This window comes from Nansenia antarctica (assembly GCF_963989245.1).
Source record: "Nansenia antarctica genome assembly, chromosome: 8".
Taxonomy (NCBI): domain Eukaryota; kingdom Metazoa; phylum Chordata; class Actinopteri; order Argentiniformes; family Microstomatidae; genus Nansenia; species Nansenia antarctica.
Window position 1 is genome coordinate 59,910,684 of NC_137678.1, and position 9,854 is coordinate 59,920,537.

Below are 9,854 nucleotides of genomic sequence, written 5' to 3' on the forward strand. Positions count from 1 at the left end.
TATGCCCGAAAGCTGCAGGATCGACTGGAGTGCGCCCACGAGTTCGCCAGAAAACAACTGCGGAGTGCAGGGGCGAGACAGAAGAGGAACTACGACGTGCACACCAAAGGGCAGCATTTCACGGCCGGGGAGCTGGTCTGGGTTTACAACCCCCAGAGAAAGAAAGGCAGGTGCCCCAAACTAGACAGCAAGTGGATGGGGCCCTGCAGGGTCCTCGAGAGACTGAGCGAAGTCGTGTACAGGGTCCAGCTGCCGCCAAGAGGTAGGAGAGTCGCCCTGCATCGAGATTGCTATTCCAGAAAAAGTCGTCTTGGAATATATAAAAAGCTATATCCTTTATAATTATGTAATGTAATATCCTATATCGTATATCCTTTATGGCTCAGATGACAGCCTGATTGGTCTCCCCGAGCGGCGCTGAGGTGGAAGCGAGTGGAGCCGAAGCGGGATCCACAACAGAATGTATGCGCAGCGCGAGCAGACTCAGAGCGACTGAACGCTGAATGCCATGATTTCCATTGAAAATACATTCATCCAAGGACAGTTTTAGTTTGACAAAAAGGCCCTTTTTGTTTGGTGGCCCCAAGCAATTGCCTTGGTTGCCTCTATGGACGGGGCGCCTCTGTTCATACGGAGTGGAGTCGACTGGAGTTTTTGCTGGTGTGAGTTGTGAACGCGCTTTCACCTGTTCCTCTCAGCCCCGCGGCGGCGCGCAGCCGTTTGATGCCCTGACCTCCTCCAGCGCCACCTTGCCCCCCCCCCCCCCCCCCCCTCAGCACCGCCCGCCGGGGACAGCCCAGAGGGTAGTCCTCCGGTCACAGTGGCCCGGCCGCCCTCTCCTCCTCACACCCCGCCCTGCCTGCCCGCGCCCACACACCCATCCCCGCCGGGGGAAGCGGGCCACGCCGCCGATGCCAACGGGAGTGTCCGCTGACTCTTTGACCCTCCACTCCGTCCAACGGATTATAAACACAGACAGAGAACACTCTCCGTACTGTCGGACCGCCTCTGGCCGAGCGAGGGGACTGACTCCGGGCAAAGTTCCGTAGTGGAGGGGGGAAGCGATGTGGCCCCTTCTCCCCACGCTGGTTGTCTTATGTATCCAGATGTTGCTGGTGATGTGCAATCCGTTACAGCAGCAGGTGTTTGGCGTGGACGGGGTGAACTTCAGCGTGCACGTGGAGAACCAGACGCGTGTCCGGGACGCCATGAGCCGCCGGCACCACCGGGTCTACCAGCTCTACAGCCGCACCAGCGGGAAGCACGTCCAGGTGCTGGGCCGGCGGATCAGCGCCCGCGGGGAGGACGGAGACAAATATGCTCGTAGTGGAGGCCGATACCTTTGGTAGCCAGGTGAGAATCCGAGGCAAGGAGACCAACTTCTACCTGTGCATGAACCGCCGCGGCAAGCTGGTGGGGAAGAAGGCCAGTAACCGCAGTGCAGACTGCGTCTTCGTGGAGAAGGTCCTGGAGAACCACTACACGGCGCTGATGTCTGCGCGCTACTCCGGCTGGTACGTGGGCTTCACCAAGAGGGGGCGCCCTCGCCGCGGCCCACACACCCTGCCCAACCAGCAGGATGTCCACTTCCGTCTGAGTTGGTTTATCCCCTCCGGAGCTCTGAAGTTCCCACAGGTACAGAGGCAGTCTGACAATCTTCCTGAGATATGGCTGAAAAGTCAAAACCCACCACCACAACCCAGAAACACAGCAACTTTGTGTCCGAGCCAATGGGAACAAAGTCTGTGAGAGATGTTCCAGGGATTGGGACAGGCCATGGCAGACAGCTGGAGAACAAGGGCTACCACACGGCCAGTGAGATGTTGGGTCAGCTCCTGGTGTCGAAGAGAGACCCGGTGGTGTTCAAAGGCTGGCTGGAGGATGCGACTGGGGCCAATTCCAGGACCCAGACACAAGCCTACAACGGTCTCAATGAGTGGGTCGACAACAACATGTAGACCAACATTTTTTTTTTGTAAACACTTTTTGTGTTCATTTCTGAATGTCTGTGTCGTTATCTTTTTTTGTTCAGCTTCTCTCTGCATTGCTATGACTGTTTGTAACCCATAACAGTTCTTGATGGCTATACCGTTCCTGTGTTTTGCCTAAAAGTTTTTTCTCTCCCCTTTTGACATAATTAATGTACGTTAATTAGTGATGTCTGCTGCCTGCTGTATTGACCAGACTGTTACTATAAAAGAGTGTTCTGTGTTTACCTACCTGGATAAATAAAATGCATTTTTTCTTTTGAAAAAAAAAAATAAATTAAAAAAAATAAAAAATAAATAAAAAACGGGCTGGGTGCAGTGTTGGTACAACACACTGGACTCGGAACGGAAGAGGTCCTGGCCTTCGCCAACCGCAGTTTGAATCATGCAGAGAGGAACTACTCAACCACAGAGCAGGAATGCCTGGCGGTAGTCTGGGCTCTGGAAAAGTGGAGGCATTACTTGGAAGGCAGGTTTTTCACTGTGGTAACAGACAACTCCTCCCTGGTGTGGGTCTTCAAAACCCAAAGACCCAGCACCCGACTCATCCGATGGGCTCTCCGACTACAGGAGTTCACCTTTACAGTGGAGTACAGGAAAGGGAAATATAACACAGTCCCCGACGCTCTATCCAGAGCCCCGGCAGACCCCTCCTGTCTGACCACACCCACCTGTGCCATCCTGCTGTCTGTCTCCTCCCATTGGGAAACTGGGAAGGACCTACATGTTTCTGATGAAACCATCTGGAAGGCCCAGCAAGCCGACCCAGTCATCCAGAGGCTGTATGAGAACATCACGAACACAGGCGAGGTTGAGGTAAACTCTACCACCAGATTCACCATCTTGGAGGACAACGTCTATAGAGTGGTCCACCTACCTCACAAGACCTTGTACCAGGTGTACATTCCTCCCCCTCTGCGACAACAGCTGCTGCAGACCTTCCACGAGGACCCCTTGGCTGGGCATCTGGGCAGGTTTAAGACCTACAAGAGGCTACAGGCTCTGGCTTACTGGCCAAACCTCAGTTTGGATGTCAAACAGCATGTCCAGCGTTGTCAAGTGTGCCAGCAGTATAAGCCTGAGAGCCGGAAGCCTGCCGGGAAGCTCCAGCAGACCATAGTCCATCGGCCCTGGGAGATGTTAGGAGTCGACCTGATGGGCCCATTCCCTAGGAGTTCGAAGGGAAACATCTACCTCCTTGTGTTTGTGGACTATTACTCCCGTGGGTGGAGCTCTTTGCCCTGCGGCGGGCCACTGCTGAAACAGTGTCAAAGGTCCTGACAGAGGAAATCCTGACCCGCTGGGGAGTCCCTGAGTACATCCTCTCCGACCAAGGGTCGCAGTTCGTCTCTTCGGTGTTTGAAGCCACTTGCAAACAGTGGAATGTGGCACAGAAGAGGACGACAGCGTACCACCCCCAGACCAATCTGACGGAGAGGATCAACAGAAACCTGAAGACTATGATAGCCTCATATGTCGGGGACAACCACAAAGGCTGGGACAAACACCTGCCGGAGTTTCGGTTTGCACTGAATTCAGCTGTCCATGAATCAACTGGTGTGACACCTGCCGAAGCTAATCTGTGCAGACCGATCCGAGGACCCATGGAGGTCATGCTGCTGCCAAGGACTTGCACCCCTGATGCCCCAGCCTACAAGAAGGAAAGTCAGCTCCGTGAATTGCATGACTATGTGGATGGCAAGCTGAAGCAGGCTCGACAGAAGCAGAAACAGCACTACGACAAACATCGGAGGGAGGTGGCGTACGTGGATAAAGACAGGGTGTGGATGCGCTCTCACCCCTATTCAAAAGCCGCACGGTCCTTCTCGGCCAAGATCGCACCACGTTGGAAGGGACCTTACCGTGTCATCCAGAAAGTGGGCCCTCTCCCGTATGAGGTTGTACTGGAAGAGACAGGAGAGGACCATCGAGTGGTCAATGTTGCCAGACTTTGGCAGGAGTAAGTGTAGAGGAGGATAGTCAGGCATTTTTGAATAAAATGCAAAACGTGATAAATAAGTTCACTTGTTTGATTAAACACAGGACCAAAAAGAACAGCCTTCCCTGGATGAACACAAACATCCTACAGCTGATGAGAGAGCGAGACACTGCATTAAAAGCAGCCCTCAAAACAAAACTACAACATGCCAAGCACCATTATGCCATGTTGAGGAACAAGGTTGTAAGGGAGATTAAAAAAGCCAAAGCTGACTTCTTTATTACAACTATTAATGAGGCCAGGGGTAATGGTAAAATGATCTGGAGACAGCTTAAGAAGCTGACAGGTACACAGCAGGGCAATAGGAAAGCACTTGAAATCAATATCGGAGGAAACCTCACAACAAACCCACTTGAAATAGCAGAGGCCTTCAACCACTACTTCGTTGAATCTGTAGCTAACATTGCACAGGGCTTTGCAGATCACCAGGAAAATATATGCCCACTCCCAGCCATCACACTGGAACCAGCCTTTTCCATTAAGAACGTCTCTGAGTCAGAAGTTAGGGAGATAATCAGATCCCTCAGACCATCTAAGGCCAAGGATGTGTTTGGGATGGACACAGCCATGCTCAAGGAGCTTAGCCTTAGTAGCCCCATCACTAGTAATATTAACCTCTCTATATCACAGAAACAATTCCCAAGTGCTTGGAAATCTGCTATTGTCACTCCCATTTTTAAGGCTGGTGATCCACGCATAATCTCCAACTACAGGCCAATTAGCATCACCCCCACAGAGTCGAAGGTGGCAGAGAAATGGGTAGCCAAGCAGATCATCTCCCACCTCAACAGTAGTTCTTTCCCCTTACATCCCATGCAGTTTGGCTTTAGGGCCAAACACTCTACTGAGACCGCAAACTGTCTCTTTATAGAGAAAATAAAATCTCTCATGGATAAGGGTGGTGTCGTAGGTGCTGTGTTCCTCGACCTTAGAAAAGCATTTGACACTGTCGATCACAAAGTCCTCCTCTCCAAGCTAGCCACTTTTAACTTCTCTGAGGGTGCTTTGAAATGGATGAAAACGTATCTCTCTGGCCGCTCTCAATCAGTTTGTGTAAACGGTCGCCTATCTGAGCCACTGAATCTATCTACCGGTGTTCCGCAAGGATCCATACTGGGGCCAGTCTTATTCAGCATGTTTATTAACGATCTGCCATCAGTGTGTCCTGAGGTTGATACACTAATGTATGCTGACGACACTGTACTATTTGTACATGGTCAGACCAAGACGGAGGTAGCTGCTGTACTTACCAAATCTATGGCTCAGGTGACTACATGGTTGAACCACTGTCGTCTCCAACTTAATGTTTCCAAGACGGTCAGCATGTTTTTTACCAAAACAAACCGTTCTGCTGAAGAAGCACATGTCATTATCTCAGGGGAACAACTACAAGTTGTGAACGAGTTCAAATATCTTGGGGTGCTGTTAGATTCCAACCTCACTTTTAAGGCACATATCAAAAAGGTCTGTAAAATTGTCAAGTTCAATCTGTCCAACTTCCGCTTTATAAGGGACTACATGTCAACAGAGGCAGCTACCATGTATGTCCACGCCATGATCTTCACACACATCAACTACTGCATAACAAGCTGGTCACAAGCAAATCCCACAACCTGCAAAGCACTCGAGTCACTATACAAACAAACAATCAAAACACTAGACAAGAAGCCAAGACACTTTCACCACTGCACAATACTGAAGAAACACAACATTCTAAGCTGGGACAATCTGAAAACCTACACAAACCTCTGCCTTGTCTATAAAACTATCCACAATTTAGCCCCACCACCACTTAACACCTTCATCTCACGACCAGGAAGTACAGCACGCACCACAAGGGGTGTCACCAGAGGGGACTGCACCATCCCATTTAGGAGGAGTGCCTTTAGTCAGTCTGCCTGGTCAGTTAGAGGGGCACGTGAATGGAACCTGATTCCAGGGCACCTTAAAGAATTAGGCACCTTTAAATCATTTCGAAAGCACCTAAAACAGTGGATGATCAACACACAAACCTGCCAACATTGAAATGTCCTGTCCTATACCTGTATGTCATGTGTACCGCCTGTCTGTGTACCGCCTAACATGTCTTACCTGTACAGTCTGTGTGCTTGTTTTTAGTCTGCTTACCGTGCGTATATGTTGCTTGCTTTTAGTCTGCTTACCGAATATGTACCCTCCTTTTAACCGCCTATGATTAATGTATGCTCTTTTAACCCTCTGCTTATATGTACCCTCCTTTTAAGCGCCTATGATTAATGTATGCTCTTTTAACCCCCTATGTTATGCCCTTAAGCTAAATGCTTGTCCTGTCTACTTTTTTGTGCCTAGGTCTACCTATATTTTATCTTTTAAATGTACTTTTTTCCTCCAGGGAGCCGTATACAACATCATGGCATAGGGACTGCGGATGAAAACTAGCTTTCGGGCTAACTCTGGCGTATTTACAATTTATTTTTGTTTTATTAATATGCACTGTCCCTTGAATAAATAAATGAATCTGAATCTGAATCTGAACCCTGCTACCCGTCGGCTGCTGAAGTGGAGGAGGAAGAGCGTCGTCGGGTCCTTGAGTTTTTTGAGGACGGCAGTGATGAGGAGACCTTCATAGGTTTTCCATCCGAGGACTGTCCGCTACCAGACCATCCCTCCAGCACTGCTCTAAGCCACGTGAAGACTGACCGTCAGCGGGTTTTGGACATCTTCGCTGAGGAGAGTGAGGAGGAAGACTTCAAAGGTTTCCCATCCGAGGACTGTCCGCTACCAGACCATCCCTCCAGCACTGCTCTAAGCCACGTGAAGACTGACCGTCAGCGGGTTTTGGACATCTTCGCTGAGGAGAGTGAGGAGGAAGACTTCAAAGGTTTTGAGTGAAATACCATATCCAAAGTGGATTGGAGTACGCCTACCCCATGGTCCGGCTTTTTCTAAAGGGGAGGGAGTGTGGCGATTCTGCCATGTCTCCGCCGCCGACTGTCACTTCCACGTTTTTTTCACACGCCGTCACACGTCACACGCTGCCGGTATCCAGTCGTAAATCAGCCAATCCCCGTTCTCGACAGACGACGGGAAATGATAAGGTGTCTCTCACCGAGTGCTGAGGGCGGAATGATTCAAACAAACCAGGAAGTGGATTATTCCGTCCGTTCGTGTTTGTGCCGCAGTTCGCGTTCGCTGTCTGCGTCTCGGTATGTTTTAGCCTACTCGGACCGCGAAGAGCTGGATGATACTTTTTGATACAATGCCCCGTAAGGATACACCGTAAGGATACAGTTGGATATAAGGCCGTGGAATGTCATACGCTTACACCGGAGCTGGGGAGAGAGCAGTAGAGGCTCATCTTAAGCAGCGGGGGTAACCGGACACCACTAAGCTATCGGACTGACAGACTGTTAAAACTGTAAGTCTTGCGTTCGTTGTGTGGGAGCGGGGTGAGATACAATTGACGGTGATTGAGCTGAACTGAACTTTTGGGGTTGTGATGAACTGTTGAGTCGATGTTTTGAGAGTTCTTTGTTTATTGTGACAATACAGTACCACCTGAATTGCAACACATGTCCTTGTGTACTAATTTTCGTCTGTTGTGCAATGCTATAATATTACAATATCATATTCACCTGTGTATAACAAAAAAGGGTTCATGTTTTGATGCATGTAGCGCTTGTAACGGTAACTTGACTAAAGACTGACTAAACCAACCCCACACTAACTAAAATTGTCAGGCCTTGCCCTGACTGGCACCCCGGACAACGAAGTCAACGAGTAAAACCGTTACCCCCCCGGAGAGCAGCCTGACCTGCAGCCCTTCCGCTTCACCACCGTCAGCAAGAGGAGCAAGAGGGTGCGGGCCACTGGCCCCCGCTAACGGCTAACGCCAACCCGCCTTGCCCACCCCCTGTCTGTACCCGCTCATCTCTACACCCCCACACCACTCCTGTCACAGGACACCCCTCCCCCCACCCCCCACCTAACGCTTCCCTCTACTGGGATAAAAATGTACCTTCTTCCGAACCCTGACGAAAGCTAGCGCTAGAACCGCTAAGTTGCCTGTAAGCCCTGCTAGCTGTCCCAGTTCCGCTTCCTTCTGTCCCTATCGTGTTCATTCACCGGGCATGCTAACCGTTAATGGCTAACCCTGCTATCAGACCCAGTCCATCACTGACAGCTCGTTGGCCTGGCCTACTCCCCTGCACAACCCAGGAACATTGACAGGTAGTAGTTATCCCGTTAATCTCCTTGGTTCAGTGGTTAGCGCGGCCGGTGGTAATGCGGGAGATCGGGGTTCGACTCCCGCATGGAAGGAAGGAATTCTCCGCTACAAGAGCATAAAGAGTTCCCTCGTTAGCAGCTCCGCCAAGGGAGTTAACTCTCTTGGTCTAATGGTTAGCGCGGCCGTCGGTTATGTGGGAGGTCGGGGTTCAACTCCCGCATGGGGCGAGTTACACTAGAAGATTCCCGTTCGCTACACTGGAATAAAAAATATTTGCTTGTAGGAATGTAGTCATTTCTTGTGACACCAGTTGTGGTCCATTATCAGAAACCAGCTGAAGGGAAGACCCGAAACGGCTGAAGATCTCTCCAAGCTTTTTGTAATGTTATAAGATCCTGTATGAGGCTCCGTTAACAGCTCCTCCAAGGGAGTTAACTCTCTTGGTCTAATGGTTAGGGCGGCCGTCGGTTATGCGGGAGATCGGGGTTCGATTCCCGCATGGGGCGAGTTACACTACCAGTCTCCGTTCGCTACACTGGTGTCAGAAGTGGGATGGAAGGAAGGCCATCGGAGAGGTGTGTCCATGTGAGGGACTTGACATAGTGAAGCGTGAGGGCACGCTCTCCCGAACGGTGAGGGTAGTGTAACGATCCTGGATGAGGCCCGTTAACAGCTCCGCCAAGGGAGTTATCTCTCTTGGTCTAATGGTTAGCGCGGCCGTCGGTGATGCGGGAGATCGGGGTTCGACTCCCCGCATGGGGCGAGTTACACTACAAGTTCCCGTTCGCTACACTGGGAAAAAGCTTGAAGAGCTTGGAGAGATCTTCAGCCGTTTCGGGTCTTCCCTTCAGCTGGTTTCTGATAATGGACCACAACTGGTGTCACAAGAAATGACTACATTCCTACAAGCAAATGGCATCCAACACATCCGATCGGCACCGTTCCATCCTGCGACCAATGGCTTGGCTGAAAGGTTTGTTCAGACCTTGAAGAAAGCACTAAAGACATCTCAAGGCAAAGGAACACTACATCAGAGATTGCATAGATTCCTGTTAAACTATCGCAACACGCCACATGCCACTACTAAAGTTTCACCCGCTGCCCTGATGTTCAAAAGAGATCTACGAACCAACTTCGACCTCTTAAAGCCGACAACAGTGAAAGATGTAGTTCAGCATCAGCAGGAGAAGCAGATCCAACAAAGGATGCTGCGGGCTAAAGAAAGAGCCTTCTCTCCAGATGAGTCAGTACTGGCCAGAAATTACAGTACTGGACCCAAGTGGGTTCCTGCAACCATCGTCAAGCGGTCTGGTCCCGTCTCCTACACTGTCCAAACTGCTGCCGGACTAGTGTGGAAAAGACACGTCGATCAAATTCTGGCAGCATCGCCCAGAGACCAACCTTCGGTGGATGTCCCGGACGAGTCAGAGTTCAGAGCACCCCATCGCCCACCGTCACCACCTCCAGGTGCACCTGAACCCGATGGGGAGACTTCCGTGCCTGAATTCCCATTACAAGGGGCGGTGATGGGAATGAAGGCCATCGGAGAGGCGTGTCCACGTGAGGGACTTGACATAGTGAAGCGTGAGGGCACGCTCTCCCGAACGGTGAGGATAGTGTAACGATCCTGTATGAGGCCCGTTAACAGCTCCACCAAGGG

At 50.8% G+C, this 9,854-nt stretch overlaps 1 pseudogene across 1 annotated transcript; it reads left to right on the forward strand.

Moving 5' to 3' along the window:
- Positions 1–1,064: 1,064 nt before the first annotated feature.
- On the forward strand, positions 1,065–7,849 carry LOC308163249 (fibroblast growth factor 18-like; annotated as a pseudogene). The gene is made up of 2 exons: positions 1,065–1,591; positions 7,748–7,849. The product of its transcript is annotated as a fibroblast growth factor 18-like (transcript).
- Positions 7,850–9,854: the final 2,005 nt, after the last annotated feature.